Here is a 16,440-nt window from a genome sequence, read left to right on the forward strand (position 1 = left end):
TTTACTGAGCATTTCTCATGACAAAGGCACTAAATGCAGTGCTTGGATCAGGTCACTTAGGTCTCACAGAAACACTAGTAGAAGAGATATGGTAGAAGCTAGCCATTCAGTCTTGGTCACTGCTACTCTTCAGCCTCAGCTTCTTGAGCAAACTACTTTACTCTCCATGACTCTGTCTTCTCATTTCAAAAGGTTGTTACTGATGTGGTTGAAAGTGCTTGAAATAGTACCTGGCACCAAGTAAGGTCTTGGTAAGTGTATGTTGCAGGTATTTTTGGTTTTATTTTTATTCTATTGTAGTATAGTTGATTTACAATGGTGTGTTATTTTCAGTTTACACAGCTAATTGATTCAGCTATCCATACACGTGTATCAATTCTTCTTCAGATTCTTCTTCATGTCCTCATATGAGGAAACAAAGGACAATAGAGATGTGAAGCCCTTTGCTCGGCACCTCGGGTACCATTATGCGGAGGACGTCCAGGCTGCCACATTACGCCAGCACATCACATTTGGTGACATTGTCTTTTGCAGATGTTCTTTTTGTTGTTCAGTCAATAAGTCATATCCGACTCTTTTGCAACCCCATGGACTATACCACGCCAGGCTCCTCTGTCCATGGGATTTCCCAGGCAAGAATACTGGAGTGGGTTGCCATTTCCTTCTCCTTCTCCTGAGCTAGGAATCAAGCCTGAGTCACCTGTTTGGCAGGCTGATCCTTTACCACTGAACCACCAGGGGTAATTGTGACCTTATTCTTGACCTTACTCATGCTGGGACACACAAGAGGGTGTTCTTAATATGTGTGACACGTGGTCCTTTAACCCTAAGTACTAAATCAGTGTGCATTTTCTAAACATAAGGACATTCTTTTACAGAACCACAATAAAATGGACAAAATCAGGAAATTAACATTGATTTGATAATGTCAATCTATAAACTTTAATCAAAATTTGCTGGGACTTCCCTTGTGGTCTAGTGGTTAAGACTCTGAGCTTCTACTGCAGGAAGCAAGGGTTTAATCCCTGGTTGAGGAATTAGGATCCCGCATGCTGAGTGGGGTGTGGCCAAAAATAATTGCCAACTGTTTCATTTATCTCCTTTGTAGGGAAATCGAGTAACCTAGCTTTAAAATTTAAAAAAAAATTTTTTTGCTTTTCATGACTTTTGACACTTTCAGAGCACAGGGTTTTTATTTTGAAGATGACCCTTCAATTTGAAAACAGACTTATTTTTAATGTGCATTTCTTAGAAACACAAATTTACCTAAAGAAATGAAAAAATAGTGGGAATATATGGACATCACAACAGACACCAGGCGGGAATATGTGGAGGTAGGTGGATCTTCTGACAACACTTAAACTGAAATAATTGGTGGATATCATGGTTGACACTGGTACAAAAGCTGTTCACTGTTAGTCTTATTAAGTCAGTTGCTTCATACCTAAGATTCAGTTCAGTTCAGCTCAGTTGCTCAGTTGTGTCCGACTCTTTGTGACCCCATGGGCCACAGCACGCCAGGCCTCTCTGTCCATCATCAACTCCTGGAGTCCACCCAAACTCATATCCATTGAGTCGGTGATGCCATCCAACCATCTCATCCTCTGTCATCCCCTTCTCCTGCCCTCAATCTTTCCCAGCATCAGGGTCTTTTCAAATGAATCAGCTTTCACATCAGGTGGCCAAAGTATTGGAGTTTCAGCTTCAACATCAGTCCTTCCAATGAACACCAAGGGCTGATCTCCTTTAAGGTGGACTGGTTGGATCTCCTTGCAGTCTAAGGGACTCTCAAGAGTTTTCTCCAACACCACAGTTTAAAAGCATCAATTCTTCGGTGCTCAGCTTTCTTTATAGTCCAACTCTGACATCCATACATGACTACTGGAAAAACCATAGCCTTGAGTAGAAGGACCTTTGTTGACAAAGTGATGTCTCTGCTTTTTAATATGCTGTCTAGGTTGTTCGTAACTTTCCTTCCAAGGAGTAAGCGTCTTTTAATTTCATGGCTGCAATCACCATCTGCAGTGATTTATGGGTTTGATTTCTATGGTCTCTAGCATTGCCTCTGGCTCTGGAATTCTTGTAATACTTTGAGACTGTGAGATCTGTGACTGTTAATGGTGCTGTTTGCATACTTTCTTTATGTGTTCCCTCACTGATTTCCCCTGGGAAAGGAATATCCTGGTTAATATCACTTATCTCCAACCCATTCAATTCTCTCTTCCTCTAACCTTTACAATTTTTATTCCATTTTCTTCAAGCACTCAAATGCCTTATTTGGACTATGCTTCTGCCACGTGGCTGCTCTTGGAGTGTAGAAATGCCTCAGATGCTAGGACTGCGATTCCAAAGCATTTCCTCCATGGAGGAGACAATCAGCTCCCAAGGAACAGCGCCACCCCTGGATCTCAGCTCACCGCCACTGCCCTGGCTGCTGGTGGCTTGTTCTTCCCAGGAAATCACTTGCTGCGTATACACACCTGGCAGGAGCAGAACTGGGCTCCCAGGTGGTTGCAGTGGTAAAGAATCTGCCTGCCAAAGCAGGAGACGCAAGAGATGTGGGTTTGATCCCTGGGTCAGGAGGATCCCCTGGAGGAGGAAATAGTAACACGCTCCAGTGTTCTTGCCTGGGAAATTCCATGGACAGAGGAACCTGGTGAGCTACACTCCACTGGGTTGCAAAGTCAGACATGACTGAACACACACACACACACACACACACAGGAACAGAGCTACCCGTGAATGGCAGTGTAGACAAGGAGTGGTTGCAATGCCATTGTTCCCTGGGTGGTGGATTTCAGGCACACTTTCTAGATGTTATTTCCAAGGGCTCTATTTGCTCCATTTGGGGTAAAAGAAAGACACAAAAGGCCCATTGGAATGTTAGACTTTGGAAGTGCGTCAGAGAATAATGATGGCTAAAAAGAAAGATATCATTTTGCTAACAATGACACAGTGAAGGTGTAGAGTTTCTAGTTGCTGTTGAAATTTGAAAGAATTGTCTATTCACTTAGAAGGTAAGAAGAAGAATGGCTGTCTACAGGAAAAGGGGCTTGTGAGTTCCAGAGAGCCATCTGTGTGTTGGTTACGGAACAAATGGAAATAGAGCCATTTGTACATTATGTAGCACTTGTAAGCTGCTCATGCAACCTAGGCACTTGTCCATTCGTTTTTCTACTTATTCAGCGTGTCCCAGTTTCCATCCTAGGCTCTGAGAATGCGGAGGTAGAAAGAGGAGAGCCTCAGTCCATTCACGGGGGAGGCATCGAGAAGGGTAATTACAATGTGGTAGGAGCTGTAAGTCAGGAAGATCCCCTGGAGGAGGGCATGGCAACTTACTGCATTATTCTTGCCTGGAGAATCCCATGGACAGAGGAGCCTGGTGGGCCTCAGTCCATGAGGTCGCAAAAGAGTCGTATACAACTGAATTGACTTAGCAAGTATGCATGCAGCAGCTGTAAAGGGGCCAGGGATGGGATGTTGTGGGGCATAGAAGAAGGACTAAGTCAGGAAATGTATATGGAGTGGGAACATTTAGTTAGGATCTTGCAGTATGTGTAGGAGTTCGCTGTGTAGATGAAAGATTGTACTTCAGGTATATGAAAAGGCCTGGAGTTACAAACAAAAGGGAAATGATTTTTGTGAGATCAGGGGAGGCAGAGCCCTTGGTTTTGACTGACTCTGAGGGTACGTTCAGCCAAGCAGCATCTGATTAGGCAGAATCAGCCCACGTAATTTCAGGAAGGGGAGACACTCCCTGAAGCACCTCTGTGCACCCTCCTGTGTCTGCCTGGATCTTCCTCCTTTGATCTGTTGGAGGGAAAGGGCTCTGAAGGATCTGATTAATGAAAGAGAAAAATGAATAACAATTCAAGAGAGCTATTCTTACCCAGACCGCACTTGAGGATCTCCTTGGGAAATTTTTGAGATTTTCGTGGCCAGGAAGCTCCAACTCAGGGACATCCCTGATGGTCCAGTGGCTAAGACTTTGTGAGCTCCCAGTGTAGGGAGCCCAGGTTCGATTCCTGGTTAGGGAACTAGATCCCACATGCAGCAACTAGGACATGGAGCAGCTAAAGAAAGTCCAACTCAGAGGCCTGGCCCCCTCAACAGAGCTTCTCAGGTGAGTCCTTGGTGGAGACCATCTACTGTAAGCATCTCCTCAACATGGAGTATCTGCCCACGGGAAGAAAGGACTGGGTGCTGTACATCCACCTCAGACAGGACCTGCGGACTCTCCTGGACGAACCACATTCCTTATCCCGCTGGGCTGGGAGTAAACTCTAGTGACAGGAATGTCACCCAGCCTCCCCAAGTGCGGCTCAATTTCAGGAGATGCTTCCAAATAAGATTTTCTAATCTCCTCTAGAGTCTTAGACTCTATTTGTGTCATATTTTCTGTTAATTTTTATCATGAAGTTCGAGGCTGGAGGGGGCACATCCAGGGCTTCTGTGCTGCTTTAACCCCACATGGTGACTGAATGCTGATTACATGGGGCCTTTGCCTTGCAAACATTCAGCGTGCTGCTCACTTACCATGTGTGTACTTCTGTAAAATACCTTATTTATTTATTTATGGCTGTGCTGGGTCTTTGTTGCTAGGGTTTTCTCTAGTTTCAGTGAGTGGGATCTGCTCTCTAACTGCGGTGCCCCGCGGCGTGTGGGATCTTTCAGACCAGGACTGAACCCGTGTCTCCTGCATTAGCAGGCAAACCCTCCACCACTGAGCCACCAGGGAAGCCCCAGGTGTGTACTTCTCAGTCAGTATGTAATATAGTATTTTTTCCAGTTTCTTTTTTTAAATCAAAGAAATAGGGCTTCCCAGGAGGTCCAGTGGTTAAGAATTTCCCTGCCAATGCAAAGGACACGGGTTCAATCCCTGAAGATCCCACATGCCTTGGAGCAGCTAAGCCCGTGTGCTGTAACTACTGAAGCCCTCGAGCCTAGGGTCTGTGCTCTGCAACAAGAGAAGCCATTGAAATAAGGAGTGCTTACACCACAGGGAAGAGAAGGAAGCCCCCTGCTCCCCTCAACTAGAGAAAAGCCTGAGCAGCAACGAAGACCCAGCACAGCCAAAAATGAATAAATACATCTTTTAGAATGCATTTGAATCAGTTCTAATGAGGTGGATGAAACTGGAGCCTATTATACAGAGCGAAGTAAGTCAGAAAGAAAAACACCAATACAGTATATTAACGCGTATACAGAATTTAGAAAGATGGTAATTTAACGATGACCCTATATGCGAGACAGCAAAAGACATACAGATGTATAGAACAGTCTTTTGGACTCTGTGGGAGAAGGCGAGGGTGGGATGATTTGAGAGAATAGCACTGAAACATGTATATTATCATATGTGAAATAGATCGCTAGTCCAGGTTCGACGCATGAGACAGGGCGCTCAGGGCTGGTGCACTGGGATGACCCTGGGGGATGGGATGGGGAGGGAGGTGGGAGAGGGGTTCAGGATGGGGAACCCATGTACACCCATGGCTGATTCATGTGAATCTATGGCAAAAACCACCACAGTATTGTAAAGTAATTGGCCTCCAATTAAAATTTAAAAAATTAACTGTTAGGAATATACAAAAAAAAAATCTTAAAGAAAATGGAAGAATAGTTGATTAACAGTGTTGTATTACTTTCAGGTGTACAGCAAAGGGGTTCCGTTTTTCAATTTCTTTTCCATTGCAGGTTTTTACAAGATACTGAATATAGTTCCCTGTTCTATACAGAGGGTCCTTGTTTATTTTATATAGAACAGTGTGTAGCTGTTAATCCCAGTTTCCTACTTTATCTCCACCTCTTTCCCTTTGACAATCATAAGTTTGTTTTATGTCTGTGAGTCTGTTTTGTAAATAAGTTCATTTGTATCATTTTTTTTTATTCCACCTATAAGGGGTATCACATATTTCTCTTCTTCTGACTTACTTCATTAGTATGATAACCTCTAGATCTATCCATGTTGCTGCAAATGGCATTATTTCCTTAAACAAATCATGCTGCAATGAATGCAGAGCCCCTGTTTCCCTTGATCAAACCCCTTGCTGCGAGTGTATTCCCGGGATGCGCCTGGGCTCTCCGCTTGGCAAGGATGCAGCTGGGGGTCCAGGCAGAGGCACAGTCCCCAGTGTGTGGACCACTCCGCAGGCTGTGGGAATAGCAGTCTTGGATTTCCTGGCTTTTGTGCATTGACCGTCTCACTCACAGAGTTGCATTAACCCGGTTTCGTAGCCTGAATGAAACCATTGGCAACTTTCTGATTTGTGTTTCATCTCGAGTCCAGGCTGGTAACGGAGCCAGGAGTCCCCAAGCTTTCCCAGGCGGGCGGGCATGGAGACACACTGGGACTCCTTTTTCCTCTCCTCCGTCCATCTGCAGGCCAAGTGCACCTCGGTCAAAGGCAAAGTCTGAATCGAGCTTTGTGTCGGGCTCTGGAAAGGCGCTGAGGAGTGTGCGATGGGGGAGAAGCGACCGTGCTGGTGGCAACCGCATCGGCGGGCCAGCCCTGTCACTATCGGCGCAGGATGCCGGCGGGCACGCTTCATGAGAACGGTCCACCCGCTGGAGAATGGGGCTTTTGACATCAGCTGAGGCCCCGGCTGCCTTACAATGAGAGGCCTGTTGGTGAGAGCCAGACTGTTTAATGAACTGAGAATCGGAGGCCAGCTCCAGCCATCTGGACTGAGCATCTCTGCAGAAACTCTTCACTGTAACAGGCCACTCTGAAGCTCACGGCCTTTCTAAGAAAGGAACCGCAACAATAAATGCATATTTCAAAGTCATGCACAATAAATTCATATTTCAAAGTCGTGCACAATGAATTCATATTTCAAAGTCGTGCACAATAAATGTATAGCAACGCTGTGAACTTTTAGATACTTGTGTCTGTGTGTTTGTGTGCGTGTGTGTGTGTGGCACAGTGGTAAAGAATCCGCCTGCCAATGCAGGAGATGCAAGGGATGTGGGTTCAATACCTGGGTCAGGAAGATCGCCTGGAGAAGGGAATGGTAACACACTCCAGTATTCTTGCCTGGAGAACCCCATGGACAGAGGAGCCAGGTGGGCTGCAATCTGTGGGGTCACTGAGTCGGACATGAGTCACACGAGCAGCAGGCTCGTGTGAATGTGTGTGATGGAAAATGTTGTATAAATGTTAGATATTATAGTACCACCTTATTGGCACTAAGCCTGAAAAAGCATCTCACTCTTGGCTCTGAGATCAACAACGATAATGGCTTTCTCCTGACGTAGGGTAGCGATGCCCTGTCAAGGATGTGGAAACACTCTCTGAAAATGAGACCCGTGAAAGCCCTAAAGATCAGGTGAGGAAGACAGGTGATCACAATTGTCACCACTTGGCTGGTGAAATGCAGAGGGCCAAGGGGGGAGGCTGACTCGTGGCCAAGGTCGAGTGGCAGGTGGGAGGTGGGGCTGACATCTAACTGTGTCCTCCAGCCCCTGGCAGGGGAAGGACACGTAAGGCTGGCGCTGACTTTTCCTGGCAGGCTCGCTCTTCCCAGCCAGAAGGCAGGTGGCAGTGTTGTGATTGCTGGCCTAACCTTCAACGCGTCAATGATCCTCTCGGCTGGCGCCAGGCCCCGGCTGAGTGTCACGGCGCAGCGCCCAGGCATAAGCGATGCACGCCGAGGTTTTCCTAGCAGCGTCTCATTGATTAGATGTGTTGGAAAGAAATCTCTCACGGCTAACTGGGTACCTCTGGATTTTAACAGCTGTGGTTTACAAGGGATGGGGAGGGGGTTGTTTTCAAAGTGCCTTTCAGAAAGTATCACCTGCGATGGGAGTTTTCCTTCTATTCTGGGAAGAAGGACGGTTCTCTGCTCAGAAAATCAAGCCTGCGAGAAAGATCGGGCTCTGCTTTCTTACAAGCCATTTTAGCCAGGGTTCATTCACGCCATCTTCCTGTCTTCTTCACTGGCAACAGCCTCCATGCAAGGACTTTTTTGTTTTTAAACTATTTATTTTATGTTGGAGTAGAGCCGATTAACAATGCTGTGATAGTTTTAGGTGGACAGCAAAGGGACTCAGCCATACATACACACATATCCATTCTACCTAGACTACTTTTAGCTATAAATATGTTGTTATGTCAGAAGTCACTCTTCTGCAAAGGCCAGAGAGCAGACATTGGGGCAAAGGCAGAGACCAGGAGAGCAGTTCAAACACAGGAAGCCAGGAGCCGACCGTGGCCTGAACCACCGTGATTCCTGGAGACCTGGTGAGAGGTGGTGGAGTTCTGGAGGGGTTTTAACTATGTTGTTAACAGGATTTGCTTGTGGATTGGATTGGATGAAGGGGTGAGAGGAAGAGGAGTCAAGGATGATTCCATGTTTTTGGCCCGAGATACTGGAAAAAATAAAGTCGACTGGAAGTCCGGGGGGTGTCAGAAGCCCAGTCCTGGGTGCTCAGTTGTGAGCTCGGGTTGTCAGGCTTGAACTGGTTTCCTGTCACCTGGATTCAGGTGGTGCTTACACAACGAGGCACACAGTCCGGGATGTGTAGGGAGATTCAAATCTGGGATGCAGAGCGCAAAGAGGAGACTGGGGGAAACCCATGAGCGTGGGAAGGAAAGAGAAGTGGTCCAGGACTGGGTGGGTCACTCCAACGCTTAGAGGTTTAGGAACCGGAGAACTGAAGGCGTCTGAGAGGGAGCAGAGGTGGGGGAGGCCAGACAGCCTCCTTGCAGGGGCTGCAAGGCCAGTGCGGAAGGTTCCAGGTTTCCACATGCATCCTTCAGTGTGCTTATTTCTTCCCTTCCATCATTTCTTGCACTTCCCTGGTAGCTCAGTCAGTAAAGAATCTGCCTGCAATGTGGGAGACCTGGGTTTGACCCCTGGATTGGGAAGATCCCCTGGAGGAGGGCATGGCAACCCACTCCAATGTTCTTGCCTGGAGAATGCCCATGGACAGAGGAGACTGGTGGGCTACAGTCCATGGGGGCGCAAAGAGTCGGACACGACTGAGTGACTAAGCACATCATTTCTTATTACATATGAATTACATATTACATAGGAAATGTAGGATTCTTCCCATTTGCTTTGTCTTCCTCATTTCATCACCTCCCCTTGGGGTGACAGTTTGGGTACAAAAGATGGGATTTCAGAGTCCATTCCATCCATCACAGGTGTCCTGGCCCTCCCACCTCCATCAGCTCATAGCTATGTTGCATGGGGGGACAGGAATGCCTTTGACCAGCTGAGGAGGAGAATCAGGGCCAAGCTTAGTTCAGCCTGGAATAAGCTGCTGGCTAGGAATGGACGGTGCTGTCCTCTGGCCCCATGTAGGCAGGCCCTGAAGGACAAAGGGGATGGGATATCCTAGGGGCCCAGAGTTGGATGGAGCACCTGATCACTCCACTCAGTGTGTAAGGAGAACAGCCGAGGCTCATGGCTTCCCAAGCAGTGGCTGATGGCCTGGAGGGCTGTCAGAAGCCTGCGAGGGGAAAGCCTGGACCCTCAGGGCTGAGCGAATCTGGGGAAGAAGCAGATGGTCGAGCACCCGGTAGGAAGGGCTTTGTTCTGCAGGTGAGATCTACAGACTGGAGCCACCCAGCCTCCTCTCCCACCAACCTCCCCAGGGCTGGCCATGTGGCCTGCGGATGGAGCAGTCCGGCTGGCAGGATCGGAGGTGAAGTGTGGGTCATCAGTGGGCTCCCGGTCACCAGACCACTGGCTGCAAGGGTCCAACCAAGACTGATGCTGAGCCCTGATGTGGCACCTCCCCTCCAATCGGCCTCACAGGAGCGGGGTGCGCTGGCCTCACAGCCCAGCCCTCTCCTCTGTCAAGTGCTGTTCTCTTCACTCCCCTTCCTTTCTCTAGAGCACCCCCCAAGGAACGCTCAGCAGGCAAACATCAGTCTTTGGGGCTTCCCAGGTGGTACTAGTTCTAAAGAACCCACCTGCCAAAGGAGACTGACCCAGACTTGCCCGTGAGTGTCCAGGAGTCTCCATCAGAGGCATGGGTTGGTGGTGGCCTGCAGCAGGGTTGGGGGCACTGAGTGTAGCAGTCTGTACATGGGAAGTTTTGAAGGAGGTCGCCATTATCCTCATCACCTGCACCATAGTTTGGCCTCAGGTCAAACAACAGGGAGGGAACACAGCCCTGCCCATCAACAGAAAATTGGATTAAAGATTTACTGAGTATGGCCCCGCCCATCAGAACAAGACCCAGCTTCCCCCTCAGTCAGTCTCTCCCATCAGAAAGCTTCCATAAGCCTCTTATCCTTCTTCATCAGAGGGCAGATAGACTGAAAACCACAATCACAGAAAACCAATCAAACTGATCACACGGACCACAGCCTTGTCTAACTCAATAAAACTATAAGCCATGCTGTGTAGGGCCACCCAAGATGGATGGGTCATGGTGGAGAGTTCTGACAAAACGTGGCCCACTGGAGAAGGGAATGGAAACCACTTCAGTATTCTTGCCTTGAGAACCCCATGAACAGTATGAAAAGGCAAAAGATAGGACACTGAAAGATAAACTCCCCAGGTTGGTAGGTGCCCAAAATGCTACTGGAGAAGAGCGGAGAAATAACTCCAGAAAGAATGAAGGGATGGAGCCAAAGCAAAAACAACACCCAGTTGTGGTGACTGGTGATGGAAGTAAAGTCTGATGCTGTATTGCATGGGCACCTGGAATGTTAGATCTGTGAATCAAGGCAAACTGGAAGTGGTCAAACAGATGGCGAGAGTGAACATTGACCTTTTAGGAATCAGTGAACTAAAATGGACCAGAATGGGTGAATTTAACTCAGATGACCATTATATCTACACCGTGGGCAAGAAGCCCTTAGAAGAAATGGAGTAGCCCTCATAGTCAACAAAAGAGAATGTCTAAATGCAGTACTTGGGTGCAATCTCAAAAATGACAGAATGATCTCTGTTCATTTCCAAGGCAAACCATTCAGTATTGCAATAATCCAAGTCAATGTCCCGACCAGTAAGAAATACTGAAGAAGCTGAAGTTGAATGGCTCTTATGAAGACCTCCTAGAACTAACACCCAAAGAAGATATCCTTTTCATTATAGGGGACTGGGATGCAAAAGTAGGAAGTCAAGAGATACCTGGAGTAAAAGGCAAATTTGGCCTTGGAGTACAAAATGAAGCAGGTCAAAGGCTAACAGAGTTTTGCCAAGAGAATGTATTGGTCATAGCAAACACCCTCTTCCAACAACACAAGAAAAGACTCTACACATGGACATCACCAGCTGGTCAATTCCAAAATCAGATTGATTCTATTCTTTGCAGCCAAAAATGGAAAAGCTGTATACAGTCAGCAAAAACAAAAGTGGAGGCTGACTGTGGCTCAGATCATCAACTCCTTATTGCCAAATTCAGACTTAAATTGAAGAAAGTAGGGAAAACCACTAGACCATTCAGGTATGACCTAAATCAAATCCCTTACGATTATACAGTGGAAATGACAAATAGATTCAAGGGATTAGATCTAATAGACAGAGTGCCTGAAGAAATATGGATGGAGGTTTGTGACACTGTACAGGAGGCAGTGATCAAGACCACCCCCAAGAAAAAGAAATGCAAAAAGGAAAAATGATTGTCTGAGGAGGTCTTACAGATAGCTGAGAAAAGAAGAGAAGCTAAAGGCAAAGTAGAAAAATAAAGATATACCCATTTGAATGCAAAGTTCCAAAGAATAGCAAGAAGAGATAAGAAAGCCTTCCTCAGTGATCAGTGCAAATAAATAGAGGAAAGCAATAGAATGGGAAAGACTAGAGATCTCTTCAAGAAAATTAGAGATACCATGGGAACATTTCATGCAAAGATGGGCTTGATAAAGGACAGAAATTGTGTGGACCTAACAGAAGAAGAAGATATTAAGAAGAGGTGGCAAGAATACACAGAAGAACTGTACAAAAAAGATCTTCATGACCCAGTTAACCATGATGGTGTGGTCACTCACCTAGAATCAGACATCCTGGAATATGAAGTCAAGTGGGCCTTAGAAAGCATCACTATGAACAAAGCTAGTGGAGATGATGGCATTCCAGTTGAGCTATTTCAAATCCTAAAAGATGGTGCTGTGAAAGTGTTGCACTCAATATGCCAGCAAATTTGGAAAACTCAGCAGTGGCCATAGGACTGAAAAAGGTCAGTTTTCATTCTAATCCCAAAGAAAAGCAATGCCATAGAATGCTCAAACTACCACACTATTATACTAATCTCGCACACTAGCAAAGTAATGCTCAAAATTCTGCAAGCCAGGCTTCAAAAGTAGAACTGTGAACTTCCCGATGTTCAAGCTAGATTTAGAAAAGGCAGAGGAACCAGAGATCAGATTGCCAACATCCACTGGATCATTGAAAAAGCACGAGAGTTCCAGAAAGACATCTACTTCTGCTTTATTGACTATGCCAAAGCCTTTGACTGTGTGGATCATGACAAACTGTGAAAAATTCTTCAAGAGATGGGAATACCAGGCCACCTTACCTGCCTCCTAAGAAATCTGTATGCAGGTCAAGAAGCAACACTTAGAACTGGACGTGGAAAAACAGACTGGTTCCAAATCAGGAAAGGAGTACGTCAAGGCTGTATATTGTCACCCTGCTTATTTAACTTATATGCAGAGTACATCATGTGAAATGCCAGGCTGGATAAAGTACCTGCTGGAATCAAGATTGCCAAGAGAAATATCAATAACCTCAGATATGCAGATGACACTACCCTTATGGCAGAAAGTGAAGAAGAACTAAAGAGCCTCTTGATGAAAGTGAAAGAAGAGAGTGAAAGGTTGACTTAAAACTCAACATTCAGAAAACTAAGATCATGGCATCTAGTCGCATCACTTCATGGCAAATAGATGGGGAAATAATGGAAACGATGACAGACTTTATTTTTTTGAACTCCAAAATCACTGCAGATGGTGACTGCAGCCATGAAATTAAAAGACGCTTGTTCCTTGGAAGAAAAGCTATGACAAACCTAGACAGCATATTAAAAAGGAAAGACACTACTTTGCCGACAAAGGTCCATCTAGTCAAAGCTATGGTTTTTCCAGTGGTCATGTATGGATGTGAGAGTTGGACTGTGAAGAAAGCTGAGCGCCGAAGAATTGATGCTTTTGAACTGTGGTGTTGGAGAAGAAGACACTTGAGAGTCCCTTGGACTGCAAGGAGATCCAACCAGTCCCTTCTAAAGGAGATCAGCCCTGGGTGTTCTTTGGAAGGAATGATGCTAAAGCTGAAACTCCAGTACTTTGGCCACCTCATGCAAAGAGTTGACTCATTGGAAAAGACTCTGATGCTGGGAGGGATTGGGAACAGGTGGAGAAGGGGACGACAGAGGATGAGATGGCTGGATGGCATCACCAACACGATGGACATGAGTTTGAGTAAACTCCAGGAGTTGATGATGGACAGGGAGGCCTGGTGTGCTGCAGTCCATGGGGTTGCAAAGAGTCGGACACGTCTGAGTGACTGAACTGAACCGCCAAAGGCAGGAGACAGATGATGGTTCAGTCCCTGGGTTGGGAAGATCCCCTGGAGGAGGGCATGGCAACCCAGTCCAGTGTTCTTGCCTGGAGAATCCCATGGACAGAGGAGCCTGGTGGGCTACAGTCATGGGGTTGCAAAGAGTCAGACATGACTGAAGCGACTTAGCATGCACCATCTGTCTTTGAGTCGTCCCTGGGGAAAGACATGGAGGGACACGCAAGAAAGTGGAAAATAGAAAAAGAGAAAATGAGCATCCAGCATGATGTCATTGACTGATACAGAAGATGCTTCTTTCTGTCTGTATCTTTCATTTCTGCAGCCAACAGGGGTACATGCAACTTTTATTTTATTGAACATTTTGGAGATATGCACTAGGTGGCGCACTTGCATAAAGTTTACCACCCAAACGGTGCCGCCCCGCTTGTCCATCAAGGGAGCTGCCATTTATGGACGCAGTTATTTCTTTACTTAACCATTATTGAGATGAAACGATGGGTTCCAACAGACAGTGAGATGCATTTATGGCTCTTCTTAGTGGCCTAAGCTTTTCAAACATTATAGGCCTGAAAACATTATATAGAATTACATTTCTCTTGTGATTGACTGTTACTGTGGAATGTTTTTAAGAGAAAAAGATTCACTGGGAGAGGAAAAGCTAAAATTTCTACATAATCATTTTTGTTGAACGCTGACTCTTGATTAGTTTGTTATGATTTATTCTTAGCTATTTTAGATTTTCAAGATTTTTTTTTTTTTGCATCTCTGTGAGTATTGATTGAAAGATAACTGCAGATTAAGGAAATAATTTTATTCATTAAAAAGCTTATCCGCTCAGGTGCTTTGTACATTTCAATTTTCAACTACTGGGCAAAAGAATTTCTTTTTGTATGCATTGTTATTCTTGCTGATTATTGAGAGTTTTATTGAGGTCACAGAAGGTAGGTTAATAGAATTGAGTATTCTGTGCATTCTTGGTTGTAGCTCTAAACTGTAGGGGTGTGTTCCTCATTCACCTGCCAGCCAGCCCTGCCCTGGGACCACGGTCCCAAGAATCCTTGCTGCCCCCAGATGAGGCTTCTGCATGGGCTTCTCTCCTACCACCAGGGTCAAGAGCCCTGCACAGCTGTAATGGTGTCCCAACAGGGCCTCCCTAAAATAGTCTAGACCAGAGTCTTCCTCCGAGGGCAACTTAAAGCACAGATTAGCAAATCTAGCCCCCTGTCTGGGTTTCACAACCATTGCACTCAGAGTGATCTTTACAGTAGGACATTTTCAATCAATTAGACGATAGGAAATACTCACTTTGAACCTCAGTGTGATCTCAGAGAGGCAGCAATGAGCAGTGGCTTGAATCAAGATCTTAGTTCCCTGCCCAGAAGTTGAACCTGGGTAGCCTGGATGAAAAACCAGGACTTCTAGCTGCTAGTCCACTGGGGGCTAGAGGATAGAAGCAAAGTTCCCCTGCCCTTGCCCTCCATGAAAACTGCATTTCTCAAGGTGGCAAAGACTGTGCAAACAAAGTCTATCCTTAAAGACACAACACAACAAGTGGGAGAGCACACAGACAATTTGTGTAGTTAAGACAGAGCAAGGCAGTAATACGCACCAGGACAGAAGGGGTGCAGGCGTCCCCCGTAATGAGGAGGAGCACAGTAAAGAGCTGGTTAAGTCATTTATATAGGACAGTTCGTTTGGGTCTTTGTTTACCCTTGGCCAATTATCTGGTATCGTTTTCCACACCTGCCCTGCCCTAGGACCCTTCCCAACATACATGTGCAACTTTTTTCCAAGATGAATTCCAGCCCAGAGGCCTATGGGGGATTTTGGCATCACCTACTCAGGGTGGTGCCCCTCCTTTTTGACCCCTAAGGAGCCTTTCTGTGTATATGCAGTGTCTCCTTTGTTCCAAGGATGGGAAATATATGACCTCTTGATCTTTTACTCAGACAAGATTTAGCCCCTCTCTCTTCTTGCTATGACTGGTATCTTAAAAATGTCTTCAGGGGACTTCCCCTGTGGTCCAGTGGCTAAGACTCCAGGTTCCCAATGCAGGGGACCCGAGTCTGATTCCTGGTCACAGAACTAGATCCCACATGGTGCAACTAAGAATTTGCATGCCACGTCTAAAGATCCTGAGTGCCTCAGTGAAGACCCAGCCCAGCCGAATAAATAAATGAATATATATTCTAGAAGTACCTGCTCCATGTTAAATAAGGTGTCCTCCAGAGACAATGCCTGGCTATTAACCTGTTTCTGTTGTTATTTCTATTTTGAAGTGCAAACAGAAGGCTGACTGAAAATGTCTAACCCGGAGCCCACCTAGCTCCTATCTCAGGAAATGCAAACAAGAGGCTGGTTTTAAGTATTTGGCCTGAAGCCCACAATTTTTCTGCCCCAGGAAATGTAAACAGGAGGCTTAGTTGTAAATGTCTAGGCTGGAGTCCACATATCTTCCTCCTCAAATGAAGTGAAACATTTTCCTTTTTTCCCTCCTTACAAACTCCATTCTGGGGAAACTGTGGAAACAGTGTCAGACTTTATTTTTTGGGCTCCAAAATCACTGCAGATGGTGACTGCAGCCATGAAATTAAAAGACGCTTACTCCTTGGAAGGAAAGTTATGACCAACCTAGATAGCATATTCAAAAGCAGAGACATTACTTTGCTAAAAAAGGTTCGTCTAGTGATGGCTATGGTTTTTCCTGTGGTCATGTATGGATGTGAGAGTTGGACTGTGAAGAAGGCTGAGCACTGAAGAATTGATGCTTTTGAACTGTGGTGTTGGAGAAGACTCTTGAGAGTCCCTTGGACTGCAAGGAGATCCAACCAGTCCATTCTGAAGGAGATTAGCCCTGTGATTTCTTTGGAAGGAATGATGCTAAAGCTGAAACTCCAGTACTTTGGCCACCTCATGCGAAGAGTTGACTCATTGGAAAAGACTCTGATGCTGGGAGGGATTGGGGGCA

The sequence above is a fragment of the Bos grunniens genome, chromosome 14, assembly GCF_055505025.1.
Source record: "Bos grunniens cultivar Pamir isolate PY7600 chromosome 14, Bosgru_T2T1.0, whole genome shotgun sequence".
In the NCBI taxonomy this organism is placed as follows: Eukaryota; Metazoa; Chordata; class Mammalia; order Artiodactyla; family Bovidae; genus Bos; species Bos grunniens.